Here is a 24,322-nt window from a genome sequence, read left to right on the forward strand (position 1 = left end):
CACTACAACCTCCTTTCAGGTACTCGTAGAGAGCAATAAGGTTTCCCCTAAGCCTCCTTTTCTCCAGGCTAAACAACCCCAGTTCCCTCAGTCACTCCTCATAAGACTTGTGCTTCAGACACTTCACCAGCCTTGTTGCCCTTCTCTGGACATGCTTCAGCCCCTCAGTGACCTCTTTGAAGTGAGTGGCCCAGCACTCAACACAGTACTTGAGGTGCATCCTCACCAGTGCCGACTACAGTGGAACAATAATTTCCCTGGTCCTGCTGGCCACGCTATTGTTGATACAAGCCAGGATGCCATTTGCCTTCTTGGCCACCTGGGCCCATACTGGCTACCATTCAGCCAGCTGTCAACCAACACTCCCACATCCTTTTCTGCCAGGCAGCTTTCCAGCCACTCTTGCCCTAGTCTGTAGCCTTGTATGGGGCTGTTGTGACCCAAGTGTAGGATTCGGCACTTCACCTTATTGAACCTCATACAATTGGCCTCAGTCAGCCTGTCCAGATCCCTCTGCAGAACCTTTCTACCCTCCAGCAAATCAACACTCCTGCCTAACTTTGCATCATCTGAGAACTTGCTTAGGGTGCACTTGATCCTCTTGTCCAAATGTGCTGGTTTTGGCTGGGGTAGAGTTCATTTTCTTCCCAGTGGCTGGTATGGGGCTGTGTTTTGGATTTCTGCTGAACACAGGGTTGATAATATAGAGATGGTTTTGCTATTGCTGAGCAGGGCTTACAGAGCCAAGGCCTCTCCTGCTTTTCATACTGCCTTGTTGGCAAGGAAGTTGGGGGTGCATGGGACACTGGGAAGAGACAGAACTAGGACAGGTGACCCAAAGTGACTAAAGGGATATTCCAGACCATATGACATCATGCTCAGTATATAAAGTGGGGGGAAGAAGGAGGAAGGGGGAGGCAGGGGGGAGGTGTGTGTGTGTGTGTGTGTGTGTGTGTGTGTGTGTTTGGAGTGATGGCATTTGTTTTTCCAAATAACCATTATGTGTTATGGGGCCCTGCTCTCCTGGAGATGGCTGAACATGTGGCTGTCCATGGGAGGCAGTGAATTAATTCCTTGTTTTGCTTTGCTTGTATGCATGGCTTTGATTTCCCTATTAAACTGTCTTAATCTCAACTCACAAGTTTTCCAGCTTTTACACTTCTGATTCTCTCCCCAATCCCACTGGTGGGGGAGTGAGTGAGCAGCTGCATGGTACTTAATTGCTGACTGGGGTCAAACCACAACAGTCCTTTTTGGCACCCAATGTGGAGCTCAAAAGGTTCAAGATAACAACAGATTTGATGGGGTTGTGCTAGATTGAATTTATATCTGTTAGTGCTGTTTAGGGAGTAATGAGCAGGCTCCTGAACTTGCATTGGGACTTGTTTTCTTGACTGTATATTAGTCTTGTGCTCGTTAGTGGTTGCTTTTTGCTTTCACTGCCTGCTGTAGTGCTTTACTGTTTATCACCTTACTGAGTTGTGCCTGGGAACATTTTGATAACAGCCTGATGTGCCTGGGCTGGTAGATGGCCAGGACAGTGCTGCTGTTTTCTGTGCTGCTGTACCAGACAGGTTGGAACTCCAGTGTGAACTTGAGTTGAAGAGACTATGACGTGATGAGTCCATGATGGAGCAGAGATCTACCAGCAGCCTGTGGAGGAGCCCACACTGTAGCAGGTGGATGCCTGAAGGAGGATGAGACCTGCTGAGAAGCCTGTGATGGAGCAGGTTTTCTGGCAGGACTTGTGATGTCACAGGGGACACATGCTGGAGAAGTTCATCAAGAACTGCAGCCCATAGGAAGACCCCACACTGAAGAAGTTCAAGGAGAATTGTGTCTCATGGGTGGGACCCCACACTGGAGCAGGGGAAGCAAAGATTCCCTTGCAGCCCATGGTGCAGATCATGGTAAAGCAGCTGTTCCCCTGCAGTCCATGAAGGACTAGGATGTGACTATACTAATGGTGGACTATCACAGGAACCCCTTGTTGCAGCCAGGCTGGGGACAATGGGAGGAGATCACTGCAATGTCAAACCCTATAACCTTTCCCAAAAGGACCAGGGTGGAGATTGTAATGGATATGTGTCTTGGGGATGGCTTATTATCCCATATAATTTTTGGGGGTTTTGTCCTGGTTCTTTTTTGTCTTGTTTCCAGGGGCTTCCCCCACTCCCCCCCTCCCCCATTCTCCCTGCCACTGGGACTATCGCGATGAAAGCCTGGCCTGGGTTTCCGGGGAGTTGGGGACGGAAAGAGGGGCAGCTCCTTCCTTTTCAACTAGACACATGCAGTCAGTATCTCTGACCAGAGATCCTGCTGTTTCTGTGGGCTTTGCCTGCTTCTTTTTGGTTTTTTGTTTTGTTTTGTTGGTTTTTTTGCTTCGGTATTGTGACTGAGCTTTCCTGCTGGGCTTCTTTTGCTGCTCTGCTGTCGGGAAGCCCACAGCCAGTGCGTGTCTCGCCAGGACCTGGGCCTGCCCTCCTTTCCCGCCAGGGGGCTGCCCCCCCACCCTCCGCACAGCCCAGATGCGAAGGACCAGCCAGTGCCCATGAGAACATCCCAAAGAGTCTTTTACTGCGTTTGGGAGCCGGACTGCTACTGCCCAACCCCCGCCATACCTCCACCATTGCTCTGGGTTTGTGCTACACTGTAGCTTTTCACCCTCTGCCTGCTAGGAGGTCCTGCTGTTCCAGATTGCTTCTCCTGAGGTTCTTGCTACAGGTCCTTTTACTATCCAGAGGGAGCACCAAGATTGGCTGCCCCTAGGGGTTCGTAAAGGAATGCCCTCCTCCATCCGTTCCTGCCAGCTGCGTCTCCCTTCCTCCATGTGGAGAAAGACCGCCGGACCTGCGCCTCAGCACCACCTGCAGCCGAGGCTGAGTCATCGCACCCGCCCTGCCCGGCCGGGGAGCCACCAGCACCCCTGCCGGCTGTGACCATAACTACACCAAAGGAGAAAGTGCTTAAATAGCAGGAAGAGACTGTTTATTGGGTTTTCTGTTCTTTCTTTGTTGTTGTTACCATCGTTGTTGTTTACCTCATTATACATACACACACATACAGAACTGTTATTCCTTTTCTCATATCTTTGCCTTAAGGCCCCTTAATTTCAAAATTATAATAATTCGGAGGGGAGGGAGTAATTTTTTCCATTCCAAGGGAGGCTCCTGCCTTCCTTAGCAGACAGCTGTCTTTCAAACCAAGAAAGCATGCCTCTAAATTGTTGTAAACCACGATTTGAGTTGCATCTTACAGGAATTACTACAGCAGGAACCACCCAAACGAATGGAGGAGAAGCCTTACAAGAAGCAGTGCAGATGCAGCAGTGACCTGACCTGAGCTAGCTTTGGTGCCCAGTAACTCCAAGCAGCACATCACTTCTCCTGTCCCAAGTGACCACCAGAACAGAGGGAGCCCTAAGTCATGAACAAGACAAATTCAACAGACATTTTATAGACATTTTATGGACATTTTGCAGGGGTGGTCCACAGACTAAGGCAACAATATCTGCATATAATATCAAAGAATTTGAAGGGGAGTGTTGGGTAATGATGTTGTATTGGATAGGGTGGGACCATGTGGCAGGACCTTTCACCCCTGATACAGCAAAATCTTATTTCCCCATAACATATGGCTAGGTTAGGCCAGAATGATTTGTCATGTGATGAATTATCTTGGCTGAGAACTTCCTTAGCCAGTAATACACATCCTGTCTTGAATGGTGAGAAAGGAAAACCTACAATTAGTGACTGCAGAACATAAGCATTTTTACACCTATAAAAGACCACTATGATTTTCATGAAATCAGAAATCTCTTATACACTCTGAGTGTGTGGAGAGTTCTCCTCACTGTTAAGACATTGACATTGAGTTACTTCCCTGGGATTGAGAGATATTAAGGAGATTCTCTGAACACTGCTGTCATTCGTTGGTGACATTGACTCCTAATCTATACTATTTCTTTGCAAGCTGTAACATAGGTACCTTTATTATTATTATGGTGCACTGTATTTTTTATCCACTAGTAGCTCTTTTGTGTTATCCTGTGTAGTAAGTAATCTGTTTAAGTCTTATGTCTGTTTCCTTGGCCTATTCAAATAAATAATTACTGTTGTGATAGGCCTGATCAGTCATTATTAAGAACTTCTATGCAAGAGTGGGTTTTGGGGTGCTGGCCACCTCAATGAAGCCATTGCCTACTGCCAGAAGCCTGGAAAGGCAGGGATTTATCTAAGCTCTCCCCTCTCCATTCATAACATTTGGTACAGAGCAGAGTTATGGCAAATTATTTGGAAACACAGACAAAGAACTTGGCAGAGTACTTGAGGAAGCACAGTGTTTATATTGAAACTAATAACCCCTGGCCAGCGAGCAACTAGTTTGAATGGGAAAAAATACAAGAAAGCATAAACAAAAAGCAAGGATCGCTGAAAGATAAAAAGGGAAACTGTATCATCTGTCATGCCCTCGCATTATGCCTGAACTCTGCCTGGCAATGGAGGAGCAAATGATAAAGAAAATGACAGATTAAAACTTGCACACATATCCTTACTATACCAATATGATAAAGTAATACAGGAGCTAAAAGAATCCAATGAAAAAACAAAAACCTTGGAAGAAAAAATAGAGTTCATATTATTAAGTACCCATAAAACTATGGATGTTAGGGAAATTCAAAAACTAATAACATAACCTGAAGATTGAGATGGTGATATCTGGGAAAGCTCTGATGAAAATGATGATGAAAACACTGAATAGGACTCTGATGGAAACATAGAGCCCATACCTCTTAAGGAGGAAGAAATTCCAGGATTTAAAATGAACCCCATAATAAAGACTGAAACATCCAAAGCACCCCATAGCGGTCAAAGGAGGAACATAGTCAATGTTTTCCCCTGGGATCCCCTGCAATTGGGAAACCTCCAAGAAAAATACAAATGGAGGGCAGGGGAAACTTAAACAGAATATTTGTGGAGAGTTTGTCTCATGCGGGGAGACACAGTATTGCTAGATGGAACAGAGAGCTTTGGGTTCTGGGGTGCAGGTATATTTTTGCACCATGGACCACAACCCCCTACCGAACCTCACTCCATAACCAGCAGTTGCGTACTGGGCAGGTGTGGGGGCGGAGGAGCCCACTGAGCCCGAGATCCTGGCTCTCCCCAAGTACAAGATACTTCTCTGTAAGAGAGAGAAAATGTATCGCTCCCAGGGATCTTTGAGTTAGTTATGTTAAACTGTTGTGCCCCATTGGTGTTCCCCCCTGCCGTCCCACCCCGATACTTGTATCCCGGTCTCCCCCTGCCCCTCTCCTCCCCTATAAATAGCCCGAGTTTTCCCCTGTTCGGCAGAATAGCTGTTGCTGGCTCCCTTCGCCAAAAGCTCTGCCTGAATAAAGGCTTGTGCTTGGCGGAACGCTAGACCAGCTTTCTTGTCCCTTCTTCCCGTGTTGCCTGCACGCCGCCACTGAGCCGACCCGGAAGAGCTGAGCTGGAATCACTCGCCTGCCTGAAGACGCACACACACGCTTCTGGCCAGCCCTTTTCAGGGCTGCTTCTCCAGGGAAGTCGCAGTGCTCCGGCCCCCTCCGTCGCTGCGGCAGGCAGGAGGGATGAATATTATGGAAAGGGGGGAACCAGCCTCAATTCCTATGCATTCGATCGATGACATTATTACTGCTGTCACAAAAACTGCCTGCATACAAACAATGCACAATCATGCAAACAGAGACATTCCAATCTCTGAAGAAGTAGATCCTAATATAATGAGACCTCTGATGAGGAGCGCCAACTGTTCTAAAAAGTTACTTAGTGGGAAAGCAAAGTTAAATCAGAAACTATATAATATATAACAGAGCTTTGCATAACCAGCAAGCCCCAAGGAGACCGATTCCCACCTGGGCGATCTCTCACATGATATAGCAACCTATGAAAAAGAAATAGGTTGGGACACCCAGGGAAAGGACCCAAGTGCCGAAACACGCAAACCCCCTGAGAGGCAGGTCAGAGTTGTTAAACACAACTTACTTGAGAAAAATGAGAGATCTAACCAAATTAACCCTCCCCAAGAGCAAAGTAATGAATTGTGGAGATCTGCTATAGCTCTGGGAATACCCCGATCTGCCTTGAGGAAACAGTCTAACAGTGCAACAGCAGAGCTGATACAAGCCATGGAAGAAGCGAGGCGGGGAGGAAGCGAAGGGGGAGTGAAGGATCAAACAATTCAAAAGTGTCAGAGAAAAAAAAATGCAAAACCACCAACCCTTTCAGCACACAGCAAGAAAAAAAACAAACAGGCACTGGGACACCCCTAGGGCAAGTCTGACAGCAAATTCCTATTTATCAATGGATTTCCAAAGAGATAAGCCCTCGTATTTATTTATTTATGGGTAGGAGCCAAAAGACAACCTTTAAAGTTCCTGATAGATACAGGAGCACAAGTTTCTTTAATTACCCTGGCAGAGCCCAAAAAATTAAACCTAAGTTTTAAAAATAATTCATTTAACTGGCTTTAATGGGAAAAGCACCATAGGCCACACTGCAAAAGTCTGGTTATGGTAACGGGGCAAAAGCAAGTGACCTCACATACATTTGCCATTGCAGACCATGAAGAAAACATTTTAGAATATGATATCCTTCAAAGAAAAATTTGGCAATTACCAAATGGAGATGTGTGGTCCTCTGGATCTGCAAAACCCCCCCACAGTAACCTTTTTGGGAAAAATAAAAATATTAATCTCCTAAAATTGGCCCAAATATTGCCTGCTTCCACTGTAACTAACATCAAACAATACCCTATACCTCCTGCAGCCAGACAAGGAATAAGTGATTAAAAATTTGGAACAAAGAGACATTATATTTAGAACACATTCTGCATTAAATTCCCCTGTTTGGCCAGTGAAAAAGGCAGACAGGAGCTGGCACCTAACAGTTGATTATCAAAGGCTCACTGCTAATACAGGGCCACTAACTGAGCCGTTCTGAATTTTACAAATCTCACTGCCACCCTGCAAGCATCATCACACAAATGGATAGCAGTTTTAGATATAAAGGATATGTTCTTTATGGTTCCAATTTGGGAGGAAGATAAACCCAAATTTGCATTCACTTGGGAAGGAACACAATACACATTGAATTGCCTACCCCAGGAATATAAGCACTCACCTACCATTGCACATAATGCCTTAGCTGAACTTCAGCAAATAAAAACCCAAGAAGAAGTGCAAATTTACCAATACATTGATGATGGGTTGGGGGGGGGGGGGGGGGGGAGAAAATGCAGTAAGGATTGCAGCACAAGACATATGGAATAAATTTAATGAAGAGGAAAAAGAAGTACCTTCTGCCAAATGCCAGAGGCCCTCTAAAGATGTCAAATACTTAGGCACTTGGTGGGTACTAGGCCAGGTGGTAATTCCAGATGAAACCATTACAAAACTAAACACTATATCTACTCCCACTACTAAAAAGGAACTTCAAAAAATCATAGGCACTCTGGGGTACTGGAGAAATCTTCCTGGGTTTTCTATAATAGCAAGAGCCTTATACACAATAATGAGAAAAAAAAAATCAAAAGTAGGAGGGCTTGATAGCCACAAACAGGCTTTGCAAACACTAACAGAAGAATTGAAAACATACCAATCACTCAGACCAGTCCACCTCAATGATCCTATACTAGCCGAGTGGGGCTTTGCTGAGCATGGAACTAATTTGTTTCAGAAAGGACCACACGGACCAGAACGACCATTAGGATTCAGTTCCACAGCATTAAAAGATACTGAAAAGAGATGCACTGATTGGGAAAAGGGATTGTTATCTCTGACTTGAGCTCTCAAGTAGAGAAAATTCAGCAGCAGCAGCCTGTAAAAATCCAAGGACCTTTCAATCTGCAAGCCTGTATTAAGAAAGGTGGTGCTCCTCAAGGGCATAGCATAATGATCCACAGTTCACAAATGGTATGCATACATTTCCAGAGTCACAGACCAAATGGATGGTACTGAAGGGGCAACATAGCAAACAAAATTACAGATAACTGTAACTCCAGACACATTAGCTTTACAGCAACCATACAAACAGAGCCCTATACTGGATGCCCCTGCTTTTACCTCAGACTCTGAAGTCAAAGGTGTCTGGTTTACAGATGTCTCCACAAAGCACATTGATGGTAAATGGAAATACAGGGCAGTAGCCCTGAATGTTGAAACAGGAGAGGAAGTGGTAGAAGAAGGACTGGGAAGTGCACAGGTAGAGGAATTAAAAGCTGTATTACTGGCAGTAAAAAAAAAAAAAAAAGCAAAAACCGTATATATTGATTCATAGTCAGTTTGGGCTGGTGCCACACAGTGGTTGTGTCAGTGGGAAGCATTAGACTGGCAAATGAATGGGAAAGCCGTTTGGCAGAAAGAAGATTGGAAATGGTTATTATTACAAGCTCAAACCCGGAAAATCCAGATAAGATGGGTTAAAGCCCATGCAAATGACCAAGCCTTGCAAACCTATTGGAACAACAAGGTAGATCAGCTGACAAAAAACAAGAAAATAGAAATTGATCAATTAGAGGACCCACAACATTGGTACTGATTGGGTGAATGCTTGCACTGCAAATTAAGACACGGGACAGGAAGCCCTATTTTTTGCAGCACAAAGCAGAGGCTAGCCAAATAACCAGGAAGATGTGTAAAGATGTTCTCAGTGTCCACAGTGCCAGCTGAGATTTGAACAAAATCCCCCAGACCTGGCACCACCTTTACACATCCAAAGTAATCAAAAACACAGTGGTCAACTTGGCAAGTAGATTATATTGTACCTCTGAAAGCATCTAATGGTTACAAGTACATACTAACAGGTGTAGTAGTAATATCTGGGCTATTAATGGCCACTAAGAGCAAACATGCTGATGCAAAAATTACTGTCTCAGGACTTAGCGACCAGTTTTCCAGTCTCCTGATCCCAGATTCTATACAGAGTGACGATGGATCACACTTCACCAGTGTGATGGTACAGGATTGGGCCAGAAAGGAGGGTATCAAATGGGTTTTCCACACACCTTATTATCCTCAGGAAAATGGAATTGTGGAACATGCCAATGGTTTGCTAAAGTGCTACCTGAAGCCACATAAACCTGGATGGGATAAAAGATTACCTTCTGTGCTGTACCAGATGAATAACCAATATGGGCCAATGGGCAGCCCAGTTTCACAAGCCTTTCTGATCCCTATGTCTTTTGATATAGCTCCAGATACCAAAATTGAAACTTTTCAGAATAACTTAATGGTGGTCCAGCCAGTCATGGTAAAATTACCCCAAATTGGAGTTGTTCCTATGATTCTGACAGACACTCAATGACCAATGGCTTGGGTGGCTATTGATTCTAATGGCCACCAACAGAGAATCAGCTCTCGATGGATATTCCCTACGTTTTAACCTATTCTTGTACCTGTTCAACTTTGGCTTTGCTCTGAATAAAACCAAACTTTCTCAATGAAGCCTCGCAAACTGTTCCTACACTGCCCTCGTGTGGCAGTAGTGAGTACAGCGCTGTGTTTGCAACTAGAGTCTAAAGGTGGGACTATTGCCGTAACCCTCTAAGGAAACATGCCTATTATCACTTAAATTCTACTGTTTTAGTTTATATTCAAGTATATTTTCACCAGACAGAAAATTAGGTGCATATCCAGAAGTGAGACAAGAAACCACTCAAGCAACAGTGAGAAGAACTACTGACTACCTATCAACGCAGCTGTGAAACCCACTGATGAAAAACTCCTCCATTCCTATAAGCAGATAAAGCCAGTTCTGAGCACAAAGAGAAGCCATACTGGACTGCACAGTAACTAGTGAATCTATTGTAACCAAAAATTATAATTGTGTATAATTGTTTACATTTTTATGCTTACAGGTCAATGTTTTTAGTAGTGCAGCATGGCTAGTCAGCCACCCCAACCAAGCCTTGCGGTGAACAATTGTAAAAGGAAAAAAAGACAACAATATCACCTTTCCCAAGGCTCACTCCAACATAAACCACATAGAACAAATGCTACCTGACCCATGGAAAAGAAACACAGAAAACTGATGCAAGCTGTGGCACTAATAACAAACTGTAGTAATTGCTAAATTTGCTCTCAATTTCCTACACATTCAGATGAAAGTATCCAAATGATGGGAATTCTAATGACAAATATATTTTCCAATGGTGTCCCTCCAGTCAGAATAATGCTCCCTCTAGGTAAAAAACCAACCCAAACCTCCACAGATCAACAAATCCTGACAATAGATACAATAGCCACTGAAACCTCCTGTGTTCACAGATGCCTAGAGGGACCAGGGCAAACCTCACACCAAAAAATGAAATTACCTGAATGTAACCAAAAAATAATGGTAGGAGTTTATCCCAAATGTCATTAATATTTGGATGCAACTGGACAAAGCAGTCTTACCACATGTTGGTAGCCTATTCCAGATACTATTCCCTTTGTGGAAATCAAGCTAGAAAAGCTCTACCTCTTAAATGGCAAGGGATATGCACCATGGGAACTGCAGTACCAGAAATAGACATCATTGATAAATCGGAATTCCTCAAAGGATAGCTACAATCTTTTATAACATGACACAAATGGAATTTAAACCCCTTAGTAGAAACATCCTCTGGATTCCACAAATTTGTAAGAGGATTCCTACCACGGTTAGGAGTCCCTGAGTTAGAAAAAACAATAGTAAACATATCTGGAGTTATTGAACAAACAGAAAATCAAACAAATGATGCAATTGTTACTATGGGGTTAAATTAGTTTCTGAAAATGTTTCCTTAAAATCTTGTAGAGGTAGGCCTCAAGAATGCTTGGTATTAGGGATGGTCTAGCAAGCTGAAATTTTTACGGTAAAGGGAGCTGGTACTTGGGGTCTCCAAGATACCCACCCAGAGATAAAATCCATACATGTTCGTACAAGGATGAGCTAACTCTCATGAAACAATATCAATAAAGTTAATAAAGATTTATTAATGAAGCAATATTGATAAGGTTGTTAGAGTGATTACTGCTACAGCTGAAATTGTATAAATATGTGCACTTTGGACAAAGACGATGGAGCTAGATTTGGGTTGCTGATACCCCTAGTTCCCGCGCGCTTCAATAAAGCACCTACATATAATCAGTCTGTGATTATGTGTGTTCCTGAATGCTAACACAATCAATACCCTACAACAAGAAGTTACCAGCCTCTCAAAAGTAGTCAAACAAAATTAAATGGCTTTAGATCTACCTTTATCCTCCAAAGGTGGGGTATTGTCCTGGGGTGATTGTGATGTTAAATTGTATCCCCATTTGGCCACCTAGCCCAGAAATAGGTTTTGTATCCTTAAAACTTCATCTAAGAGTAAAAGTGAGTGGAGAAGAAGCACTGAGTCTGTTATGAGAGACTGTACTTGCTCCCCCCGCATCCCGGGACGGGGTTTTGACTACAACACAGACAGACAACAAGAGAGATCGCCTTTGCTTTTCCAGCTAGCTGAAACAGAGGGGTCTTCTTGGACTTTTTTCTTTCCCTTTTCTTGGAACGGATTGAACCTGCTCTGGACTGGGGACTCAGGGGAGCACCGGGAGCTTGCACCCGTGGACTACCGGTAGCTTAGCCTGGGCAGCGTCATTTTCCAGCACCAGAGGGATTGATAACAGAGCAAATACTCACAGGAAGGAGACCCTCTGAATTTTGTCATCTCTTCAGAGTGGCGAGAGGTATTGTAATTTGATATTGTTCATTCTTGTGCTGAGTAGTGCTTTGCCTGTTAAATAAACAGATTTTTTCCACTTCTCTCAGAGAAATCTCTTCCCGAACCAGTTGGGGGGTGGGAGAAAGGGGCCACGTGGGCTTGCTTCGCAGAGGGGGCCCCATTGGAGGTTTTCTCCCAAATTTGCCCTAAACCAAGACAAATACATTTATTGGCACCCAGCACGCGGCACGAGAAAGTGGAAAAACCCTGTACTGATTGTATTGAAGTGGCAATTACTTTGTATTGCGATAAGATAAAGCAGTCCCTAGCCATGCTGTTTGAATTAAGAATGTCTTTCTGGGTGCAGGCCTTCATGTGTTTCTGGTCCCTAGGCTTTTTTGAGGTTTTAATACCTTTATGGTCCCTTGGTTTATTTTCTTATCCAGAAATAGCTCCAGTATTGTCCCTAACACATAATTTTTACAGTAGAGGGGCATGGATTCAAATAGCTATTGGGCTGGGCCTAGTGATAATGATTTGTAGGAAGTTTATTCAGGTGCTGCAGTCTGTTCCAGGTATGAAGGGTTCATGGTCATGGTTATGCACCCAGTTTGTTAGAGGAGAAGCAGGGGATGAGGCTTTTCAGCCTTTCCCTTCCTTCTTCTCCTCTGAATCTGTTACATCACTATTGGAGAATGTCCAGTTCCCCCTGAATGTTAAAGAGACCCTCTTTCTGGCATTTAATCTAGCAAGTTTCCTCTATACAGTCTTCAGCTTCTCTAGAATGAGGGCTGAGATTTCTAGAGGGACTGATGAGACCCCTGAACCAGGCATGGAAAATCCCAAGTGGTGTGGAGAATGGGAGGTTATGGGCCAAATTCTGAAGGAATTTTCTGACCCTATAGTTTGGGACTTTCCACGTGAACAAATTCAGAATCCAGCTGAGGTGGGGAAATACCTGAAAGAGAAGTGTCATGATGATTCCAAGGAAAAAAAATCATCGCAGTAAACTGGGCCCTAGCATATGCTTATCATACACTGCTAGATACTGTAGGGCAGCAAACAGGGGAAAAGGGACAGGGAGATAAATCAACAGTTACCCCAATTACTCAGGCTGCAGCCAACCCCCCAGTTACGAAGCCGGTATCTAAACCAGACAGCAAGCCTCAACTAATGGCTGTTGCTACTAGCACGAGAAGTGGAAAGTGCACAGACAAAACCAATCGACCAGTGGATGATGATGATGATGATGATGATGATGATGATGATGATGATGATGATGCAGGAGAAGGACCCTCAACGCCTCCTGACATAAAATCAAGAGTCAAAGCAACTGGAACAAGATCAGAGGCTAATACTGAGTCCTTTTCCCTGAAAGACCTTTGTGGCCTAAGGAAGGACTACACTCGACGACCTGATGAATCTATAATTAGTTGGTTAGTCTGTCTGTGAGACGCCGCAGGTGAGGCTACAGTTCTGGATGGTACTGAAGTGAGGCATCTGGGATCCCTGTCACATGATCCGGTTATTGATCAGGGGATGGTGAAGGGGGCTAACCCTCAGAGTCTCTGGGCACGGGTCCTAGGAAGTGTAGCACAAAGATATCTCTATGCAGACGATCTCTACATGCAGCAAACATAGTGGAAAACCATTGAACAAGGGATCCAACACCTGAAAGAAATGGCAGTGGCAGAGATTGTCTTTTCAGATGACATACCAACTAGGAATCCAGACTTGGTGCCATGTACATCTGTGATGTGGTGAAAACTGGTACGACTTGGGCCACAAGAACATGCTTCTGCATTAGCAATGATGAAGCGGGATGACAGGGATGAGACCATGCTGGATATGGTGAAGAAGCTCCGAGCATATGCAGATGCCGTGCATGGCCTCACACATGCAAGAATCACAGCTGTGGAAACATATCTACAGAAATTAGAAGGTAGAGGAGATTCACAAGAAACTTAGAGATGAGATTAAAGAGGACCTTCTCCAAATTTCAGCAGTACAGATCAGAGGTCCTGGTACTCAACGCAGGCGTTCCCCAGATTGGGAGAGAAGGTATACCCCACGAGCTGAGCTGTGGTTCTTCCTGCATGATTGTGGAGAAAACATGAGGAAATGGGATGGGAAATCTACTGTGGCTCTGGCACAACAGGTGCATGAATTGAAGGAAGACGAGAGTCAGAAAGGAAGTTCCACCAAAAGTGAAGCAACTCCAGTTGCCCATAACCAAACTACCAGGTATGATGATGATATGTCCGATCCCCTTGAAGGAACCTCCAAGACATATACCAAAGGAAAGAAGGATAACCAGGCTTAGAGGGGTTCTGCCTCTAGTCAGGTAAGGGCTAGGGAAAATTGTGTCTTTTGGACTGTGTGGATTCGTTGGCCTGGCACTTCTGAACCACAAGAATATAAGGCTTTGGTTGATACTGGTGCGCAGTGCACATTAATCCCATCAAGACATGTGGGGGCAGGATCTGTTTCTATTGCTGGCATGAGAGGGGGATCGCAGGATTTTACCTTGGGGGAAAAGCAGATGTGAGCCTGACTGGAAATGAGTGGAAGAAACCTCCTATTGTGATGAGCCCAGAGGCCCCATGCATTTTGGGCATAGACTACCTCCAAAGTGGGTATTTCAAAGACCCAAAAGGACTCAGGTGGGCATTTGAGATAGCAGCTGTAGAGACAGAGGGTGTCCAGCAACTTATGGATGCTAACTCTGAAACAGAGAGCATGTGGAAATTGCAGGCCACATAACTTTCTCAGTCTTGCCTGAGAAAGTGGCCTGGGAATTCATAAAGAGGAGTTAAAACAATCCTCAGAGACAGAAAACAGCCTTGCAGGTGCTGTTTGTCTGTTCCTTGTTTTCTTGCAGGAGAAGGTCGAGGGGTGGTGAGCCCCACTGACCAATGATGGTGATGTGTTAGTTTACTAACCAATAAGAGTTTCTTTTCTGTACTTTCCACGTATCAGTCTATAAAAAAGACCTGAAGCAATAAACTAAGAGAAATTCTCCTGACTGACTCCTGAGAGAGTCTGTGTCGTTCTTCTCGCCATTCCTAATAGAGCGACATCTGGTGACCCCGACATGATGTGCATCTAGGGACCCCTGAGGGTCAGTACAGCCAGCGAACAACAAACCAGCCGCTTCCCCCAACAGAGGGGTAAGTGAGAATCTCCCGGGCTACCCTGGAGGGGGCTGGTTTTTAAACCAACGGGATAGTGGAGTCCTGCCAGTGAGCGGGCTTGGAACGGCTTATCTTGACGAAGCTAGAGTTTAAAGTCCCGGGTCTAAGCCACCGCGTCTGCACCATTGCATTCGTGGGCCGTCAAGATAAGACGGTTCTCACAATGAAGAACCGCATTTCAACTAAGGAACAGCTTGTCTTCTCTGTGTGGCAGGACGCCTTGCCGCGCATGGGACTCAGTATTTCTGAAGAAGCTATGCGCGCTTTGTTCCAGTGGGTAAAAGCACAAGGTTTTACTGTGACTGTGGGTTGTGGGTACGGAGGAGCCCGCTGGGCCCGAGATCCTGGCTCTACCCTGGAGACAAGATACTTCTCTGTAAGAGAGACACAATGTGTCGCTCCCAGGGGTCTTTGAGTTAGATATGTTAAACTGTTGTGCCCCATTGGTGTTCCCCCCTGCTGTCCCACCCCGATACATGTATCTCGGGCTCCCCCCGCCCCTCTCCTTCCCCATAAATATCCCGGGTTTTCCCCTGTTCGGCAGATTCACTGTTGCCGGCACCCTTCGCCGAAGCTCTGCCTAAATAAAGGTTTATGCTTTAGCGGAACGCTGGATCAGCTTTGCCGTCCCTGCTTCCCGTGTTGCCTGCCTGCCTGCCTTCCTGCTGCTACCGCTGAGCCGAGCTGAAATCACTCGCCTGTTCGAAGCTGCTCACGCGCTTCAGCCCAGCCCTTCTCAGGGCTCCTTCTCTAGAGAAGTCGCGGTGCTCCGGGCTTTCCGTCGCCACAGCAGTGGATAATGCATTTAACCTCGAGATTTGGCTGTCAGTGGGAGACCGCTTATGGTCTGAGCTATCTGCAGGAAATACCGGTGTATGCAGCTTAGCAGCCACCTGGGGCGTGCTCTTTAAAGATCTGGAGCGGTGCCAGCCTGAGGACAGTGAGGCCGAAATGGAAGATTCAAATGCCGGGGGTGCCTCTTTTGTACACCATGAGAGACTGGGGGATGAGACCATGGACGAGCGGCGTAGCACTCCCTCGACTCTGCCTGGACCTTTAGAGAACTTTGACCGCAAGCGGAAGCAGTCTGTGCACCAGAAATCTCCCTCTCCAAGAGAGTTTAAGTACCTGTCACCCGCGGAGCTGAGAGCACAAACTTTACCAACAGAGAGGCGGCAGGCGAACGGAGATCGCCCGTCCCCGCCTGCGCCCTCCACAGCGCCTTCTCCGGCGCCACGAGCACCGCCGCGAGCGGCCACGGGGGACCCTTTCTCCAGCCCCCCCGCGCCCTGCGCACTGCAATCCACCACAGCGGCGGGGGGAGCGGCCCCCCCGCGTCCAACCGCGGGGCCTGCTGGCGTGGCAGGGGGGAGAAGCTTTCAGCCCCCCCGCACCCAGCTGCAGGGCCCGCGCATGTGCGAACCTTGCCGGGACACCCATCGCAGCGACCCTCATCGGGGGTGTCCCCTCCGGCCTCCGCACCGCCTCTACCCGGCCCCCTGACAGCAGCGACACCGCCTACCACAGCAGAGGCAGGCGTGGTTCCTCCCCTCCGTGTCCAGCCCAGCGCAGGGGGGGCAAACAGAGCCACAAACAAAGCTGCTTCCCCAACCAACTATTGCAACTTTGTTGCCACGGAAACCACCGCTGGGAACAGCAGCTGAGCAAGAGCTTCAGCGAGCAACAACACCGACAACTTTACAACAGCTTTACGTCGAACATGCAAACTTCAAACCACTCAACAACACAGCTGCAGAACCCGACGAACAACAACGGCAGCCTGAACCTGACAAAGCAACCATCTCCACACCGCAAACAGCTTCCCTAGCTGCTTCACTGATTGCAGAGAGTCAAAAAATCCAATGGTCAACAAAAAAAAAAAAAAAAAAGATCAAAGCATTGTGAATTACATTACTAACTGATCTGTAAAAAATTTATAGATTGTAGAGTTTCACTGAGTCTAGATATGAGTGTTCTTAAAGTAAATTTGTCACTTTAGTATTCTTTTAATTTTCCCTGTTGACAAGTTAGACTGTCAGTTTGAGCAGACTAACGATGTTTTATTTGCTGTGTGTGTTAGTTCACTGAACTAGTTGTATTAGAGTCAACCATCAAGTCCTTGCAAAGAAAACAATCCTTAAACATCAAAAACATAAACCAAAATTCTAAATCAGTATCCATTCCAAGTTCTAGACCTCTCGTGCTGTGTTTGTTCTCTTTCCTGAAAGGGCCCAGCAGGACATTACAAACACTGCCTTTTTATTTTTTTAAACAAAAAGGGTGAATTATGGATGCTAACTCTGAAACAGAGAGCATGTGGAAATTGCAGGCCACATAACTTTCTCAGTCTCGCCTGAGAAAGTGGCCTGGGAAATCATAAAGAGGAATTAAAATAATCCTCAGAGACAGAAAACAGCCTTGCAGGTGCTGTTTGTCTGTTCCTTGTTTTCTTGCAGGAGAAGGTCGAGGGGTGGTGAGCCCCACTGACCAATGATGGTGATGTGTTAGTTTACTAACCAATAAGAGTTTCTTTTCTGTACTTTCCACATAACAGTCTATGAAAAAGACCTGAAGCAATAAACTAAGAGAAATTCTCCTGATTGACTCCTGAGAGAGTCTGTGTCGTTCTTCTCGCCGTTCCTAATAGAGCGACAGCAACTGAACACCTTGCCTGGACTGTCCGAGAATCCATCTGCAGTAGGACTCCTGAATGTGGAAGAACAGCAAGTACCAATTGCCACCTCGATGCTGCACTGCCGACAGTATAGAACAACTCGAGATGCTGTGATCCCCATCCATAAGATGATCTGAGAGCTGAAGAGCCAAGGGGTGGTCAGCAAAACCCACTCACCCTTCAACAGCCCCATCTGGCCTGTGCGCAAATCTGAAGGAGAATGGAGATTGACTGGGGACTATCGTGCATTGAATGAAGTGACTCCACTGTTGAGCGCTGCCGTGCCGGACATGTTAGAGCTCCAGTACGAGCTGGAGTCCAAAGCAGCAGAGTGGTACGCCACTATTGACATTGCCAATGCATTTTTCTCCATTCCTTTGGCAGCAGAATGCAGGCCTCATTTTGCCTTCACCTGGAGGGGCATGCAGCACGCTTTGAACCGACTGCCCCAGGGGTGGAAGCACAGCCCCACCATCTGCCATGGACTGATCCAGGCTGCCCTGGAAAAGGGTGAGGCTCCAGAACATCTACAGTACATAGATGACATCATTGTGTGGGGGAACACAGCAGCAGAAGTGTTTGAGAAAGGAGAGAAAATCATCCAGATCCTCCTGGAAGCTGGTTTTGCCATCAAGAAGAGCAAAGTTAAGGGACCAGCTCGTGTGATTCAGTTCCTGGGGGTAAAGTGGCAAGATGGACGGCATCAGATTCCCATTGAGGTCATCAACAAGATCACAGCAATGTCTCCACCAACCAATAAGAAGAAAACAGGAAACACAAGCTTTCTTAGGTGCCATAGGGTTTTGGAGAATGCATATTCCTGAATACAGTCAGACTGTGAGCCCTCTTTACCTGGTCACCTGGAAGAAGAATAATCTCCATTGGGGCCCTGAGCAGCAACAAGCCTTTGCCCAGATCAAGCAGGAGATTGCTCATGCGGTAGCTCTTGGACCAGTCAGGATGGGACCAGATGTGAAGAATGTACTCTACTTTGCAGCCGGGAACCATGGTCTGTCCTGCAGCCTTTGGCAGAAGGTGCCTGGTGAGACTCGAGGCCGACCATTAGGATTTTGGAGTCAAAGCTACAGAGGATCTGAAGCCAATTACACCCCAACAGAAAAATAAATTTTAGCAGCCTGTGAAAGAGCCAAGCTACCTCAGAGGTGATTGGCACTGAAGCACAACTTCTGGCACCCTGACTACCGGTGGTAGGATGGATGTTCAAAGGAATGGTTCCCTCCACCCACCATGCCACCAGTGCCACATGGAGCAAGTGGATTCCTCTTATCACGCAGCACGCCCATATTGGTAAACTGAATCACCCTGGAATTTTGGAAATAATTACAAACTGGCCTGAAGGTGAACATTTTGGTCTCACAGATGAAGAACAAGAGCAGGTGACACAGGCTGAAGAAGCTCCACCATATAACCAACTGCCAGCAGAAGAAACACAATACACTTTTCACTGATGGTTCTTGTCGCATCGTAAAGATGAACCAGAAGTGGAAAGCAGCCGTATGGAGCCCCACACGACAGGTCGCAGAGGCCACTGAAGGAGAAGTTGGAACAAGTCAACTTGGGGAACTCAAAGCTGTTCAACTGGCCCTGGACATTGCTGAAAGAGAGAGGTGGCCAAAGCTCTACCTCTACCCGGATTCATGGATGGTGGCCAATGCTCTGTGGGGATGGCTGGAGAGGTGGAAAGAGGCTAATTGGCAGTGCAGAGGAAAATCAATTTGGGCTGCTAAAGAGTGGAAAGATATTGCTACCATGGTAGGGAGACTACCAGTGAAAGTCCGCCACATAGATGCCCATGTCCTTAAGAATAGAGCTAATGAGGAACACCAAAATAATAAGCAGGTAGATCAGGCCGCAAAGATAGAGGTGTCAAAGACAGACCTAGATTAGCAACACAAGGGAGTTATTCCTATCTTGATAGGCCCATGATGCCTCAGGTCATCAGGGTAGAGATGCCACCTAGAAGTGGGCATGAGAACGAGGGTGGATCTAACCATGGACAGTATTTCTCAGGTTATTCATGACTGTGAGATGTGTGCTGTGATCAAACAGGCCAAGCAGTTGAAGCCCCTCTGGTACGGTGGGCGGTGGTCCAGATACAAGTATGGGGAGGCCTGGCAGATTGACTACATCACACTGCCTCAAACCCGCCAAGGCAAGCGCTACGTGCTCACAATAGTGGAAGCCACCACTGGATGGTTGGAAACCTACCCTGTGCCTCACACCACTGCCCATAACACCATCCTGGGACTTGAAAAGCAGGTCCTTTGGAGGCATGGTACCCCTGAGAGGATTGAGTCTGACAATGAGACTCATTTCAAGAACAACCTTATAAACACCCGGGCTAGGGAACAAGGCACTGAGTGGGTGTACCATATTCCTTATCATGCACCAGCTGCAGGTCAAGTGGAGAGGTACAATGGATTGTTAAAAAATACCTTAAAAGCACTGGGTGGAGGATCTTTTAAAAACTGGGAGCAGCATCTAGCAAAGGCCACCTGGTTAGTCAACACCAGAGGTTCCACCAACCAAGCAGGTCCTGCCCAATCTGAGTCTCTACATGTAGTAGATGGAAACAAAGTCACAGTGGTACAAGTCAGAGGTCTGTTAGAGAGGATGTTTTGGGTCAATTCTACCTTGAGTACAGACAAACCCATTCATGGGGTTGTCTTTGCTCAAGGACCAGGTTGCACATGGTGGATAATGCAGAGAGATGGAACAACACGATGTGTACCTCAGGGAGATCTGATCATTGGGTAAAAGGTTACTGCCATTGTCTGTACATTAAACTACACAGACATTAAATAGAAGGAAATGTGTAAGTGTTGAAAGCATGAGCAAGTGAAAGATGGTGTTTAGAGTGAGTAACATGAGAGTGGGGAATCCTGCAGCTCTGCAGCCTGGGGCCTGGATTCAGTGGCTTGGTGTGGGACGTGACAGGGGCATGATGGATATTGCTTGCATTTTTTTGGGTGGAACGGGGGGGAAGTTTTTATGTGAATATGTATGTGTGTGCAGAGTTAGAATACGTTAGTTTTGGAAGCAAGTTGACGAGATGGGGATAAGGGGGTATTGCCCTGGGGTGATTGTGATGTTAAATTGTATCCCCATTTGGCCACCTAGCCCAGAAATAGGTTTTGTATCCTTAAAACTTCATCTAAGAGTAAAAGTGAGTGGAGAAGAAGCACTGAGTCTGTTATGAGAGACTGTACTTGCTCCCCCCGCATCCCGGGACGGGGTTTTGACTACAACACAGACAGACAACAAGAGAGATCGCCTTTGCTTTTCCAGCTAGCTGAAACAGAGGGGTCTTCTTGGACTTTTTTCTTTCCCTTTTCTTGGAACGGATTGAACCTGCTCTGGACTGGGGACTCAGGGGAGCACCGGGAGCTTGCACCCGTGGACTACCGGTAGCTTAGCCTGGGCAGCGTCATTTTCCAGCACCAGAGGGATTGATAACAGAGCAAATACTCACAGGAAGGAGACCCTCTGAATTTTGTCATCTCTTCAGAGTGGCGAGAGGTTTTGTAATTTGATATTGTTCATTCTTGTGCTGAGTAGTGCTTTGCCTGTTAAATAAACAGGCTTCTTCCACTTCTCTCAGAGAAATCTCTTCCCGAACCAGTTGGGGGGTGGGAGAAAGGGGCCACGTGGGTTTGCTTCGCAGAGGGGGCCCCATTGTAGGTTTTCTCCCAAATTTGCCCTAAACCAGGACAGGTATGCACAGTTATAAATACCAGCTGCTGAGTATATATAGACCAAACCTTGAGAATACAAACTGACCAAGAGGAAATTAGGAAAAACACTGGAGTCTTGCATGAAATACAAAAAGACCAAGGAAAGGAACTTAAATGCAACCTTAAGAAAACTGATTGGCATAATTATCATAGTTGTAAAATTAATCTTTAGCACATGGATCCTATTCCAAATTTGCAAAATTTGATTTAACAAAATGTGTAATTTTAACAAGAACAACTTCCTCTAAAAAACTTGAAAGAATAGACAATTATTATACTGGAACTTGTTTACATAGTATTTCTCAATTAACACTGTTAAGATACTAAATAATCTAATAGCTTTTAGTTGTTTTAATTAGTAATCATATGTGTTTGTAATTTTCTGCAAGAATTACCTTAGAATATTTGTCTTCACCCTGATTGTCATGGTGGATAAAAGAAAACCCTTTCCTTAAATATAACTTGAATTTATCTACCTCATCTTATCTCCTCGGGGTAAAACATAAATAATAAGCAAGCACAAACAATTGAGTTCCACTACATTTTGACTCCCCTGTGACAATCAGACTATTATATAATACATGTATATCAATTTAGATTATTGTAGAATTGTCTAACACTTGATATGTTAAGCAAGAATGTGCAAAGTACTGACCTTCACTGAAGAACATTGGACTAAGAAGCGTGAATTGAAGTAAAAGAGCTACTGACCACCTATCAAACTCCTCTAGTCAGTACAATCAAGAAGCTACCTCCATGAACTCTTCTTTATCCCTGATTTGCATCTCATCCACTCATGATTTTAAGACTCAGGGGGTGGGAAAAAACCTATCCTACATCACTGATGACAACACAAGTCAAATGACAGATTGTCCCCAATTACCATGAACATTCTGAACTTAATGCTATATCTTGTGTTCTCTTGATTTATCAGTAATCATTCCTATATATATATATATGTGTGTGTGTGTGTGTGCATGTATTACATGATCTGATGCATAAACACACATGCTAAAGCAACAAACAGGTACATCCTATCAAAAATTGATAACATTCAACACCTTACAGGAAATAGCCCTTAGGAGATCAATGTTCACCAAAAACACTCAACAATAGTGTGCACATACATAGTGGATGCTTTTATACCATGGAAGCAAGAGGTGACTGTAACCACCACTCCATGAGGTAAAAGTCAATGTGTCTGCAAAGGGTGGGACCATGTGGCAGGATCTTTCACCCCTGATACAGCAAAATCTTATTTCCCCATAACATATGGCTAGGTTAGGCCAGAATGATTTGTCATGTGATGAATTATCTTGGCTGAGAACTTCCTTAGCCAGTAATACACATCCTGTCTTGAATGGTGAGAAAGGAAAACCTACAATTAGTGACTGCAGAACATAAGCATTTTTACACCTATAAAAGACCACTATGATTTTCATGAAATCAGAAATCTCTTATACACTCTGAGTGTGTGGAGAGTTCTCCTCACTGTTAAGACATTGACATTGAGTTACTTCCCTGGGATTGAGAGATATTAAGGAGATTCTCTGAACACTGCTGTCATTCGTTGGTGACATTGACTCCTAATCTATACTATTTCTTTGCAAGCTGTAACATAGGTACCTTTATTATTATTATGGTGCACTGTATTTTTTATCCACTAGTAGCTCTTTTGTGTTATCCTGTGTAGTAAGTAATCTGTTTAAGTCTTATGTCTGTTTCCTTGGCCTATTCAAATAAATAATTACTGTTGTGATAGGCCTGATCAGTCATTATTAAGAACTTCTATGCAAGAGTGGGTTTTGGGGTGCTGGCCACCTCAATGAAGCCATTGCCTACTGCCAGAAGCCTGGAAAGGCAGGGATTTATCTAAGCTCTCCCCTCTCCATTCGTAACAGACCTGAGCATAATGTAAATGGTATGGAATAAGGGGTGGAATCCCTGTGTTCTCACATTTCGCAGGCATGTTTTATGGGTTGGCAGTGAATTAATTTATTGTTTTGCTTTGCTTGTGTGTGCAGCTTTTGCTTTCCCTATTAAACTGTCTTTATATCAACCCACATGTTTTCTAGCTTGTAACCTTCCAGTTGTCTCCCCGATCCTGCTGGTGGGAGAGTGAGCAAGCAGCTGCATGGGGCTTGGCTGCTAGATGGGGTTAAATAGAGTCAATTAGGTTGGAAAAGAGTCAATTAGGTTGGAAAAGACCTTTGAGATCATCAAGTCCAACCTATGACCTAACACAACCATATCAGCCAGACCATGGCACTAAGTGCCGCATCCAGTCTTTTTTAAACACATCCAAGGACAGTGACTCCACCACCTCCCTGGGAAGCCCATTCCAATGCCCAATCACCCTTTTTGTGAAGAATTTCTTCCTAATGTCCAACTTAAACATCCCCTAGCATAGCTTAAGACTGTGTCCTCTTGTCTAGTTGCTAGTTACCTGGGAGAAGAGACCAATCCTCACCTGACTAAAACCCCCTTTCAGGTAGTTGTAGAGAGTGATAGGTGTGGCCTGCCCCTGCCCAAAGAGGCAGGGATTTGACTTTAGATGAGCAGTGTTAAGGTGAAGGGTATGTCTTTAAGTCCCGGGAGGAGTAGACTCTGCCCCTCTGCCTTGGGGGATGTGCCCTGTGGGTCTGGGGGTAGTTGCTCTGCTCCCAGGTCCCTTGTAAAGTGTCAGCTAGGGATGTTCTACTCTTCTTGTGTTGCTGGTGTATGCTGCATTTATTTTCGTGGCCCCTCCTGTTGTGCCTCTACTGGTTTGTGCCCCTGTTGGACTCAGACCCTAAGCTCCACCCTTGCTCTATCCCATAAAACCCACCACCCTGCCTTTGTTCTGGGTTCTTCATCTCTGGTTTATGCTCAGTTAAATCCTGTGTTTGTGACACCCTAATAAATCGATTCTTGAGTTTAACCAAATGGAGACCCGTCTCGTTGATTTCTCATGGCAGTCACCAGTAGCTGCACCCTCCCTGGACGTGACT

The 24,322-nt window shown here is 45.5% G+C and overlaps 1 protein-coding gene across 4 annotated transcripts in view; it reads right to left on the reverse strand.

Annotated features, from left to right (window-relative positions):
• LOC131591650 (spindlin-Z-like) overlaps positions 1-24,322 on the reverse strand; it is a 203,544-nt gene that overhangs the window by 162,827 nt on the left and 16,395 nt on the right. Inside the window, exon 3 of one of the 4 annotated variants that reach the window (XM_058862587.1) lies at positions 21,071-21,298. The exons of the other annotated variants lie outside the window; for them this stretch is intronic. The gene's annotated coding sequence lies outside the window, so the exon portion shown is untranslated. The remainder of the gene's footprint in view (positions 1-21,070; positions 21,299-24,322) is intronic. 4 annotated transcript variants of the gene reach the window in all.

Source organism: Poecile atricapillus, chromosome W (genome assembly GCF_030490865.1).
Source record: "Poecile atricapillus isolate bPoeAtr1 chromosome W, bPoeAtr1.hap1, whole genome shotgun sequence".
NCBI lineage: Eukaryota > Metazoa > Chordata > Aves > Passeriformes > Paridae > Poecile > Poecile atricapillus.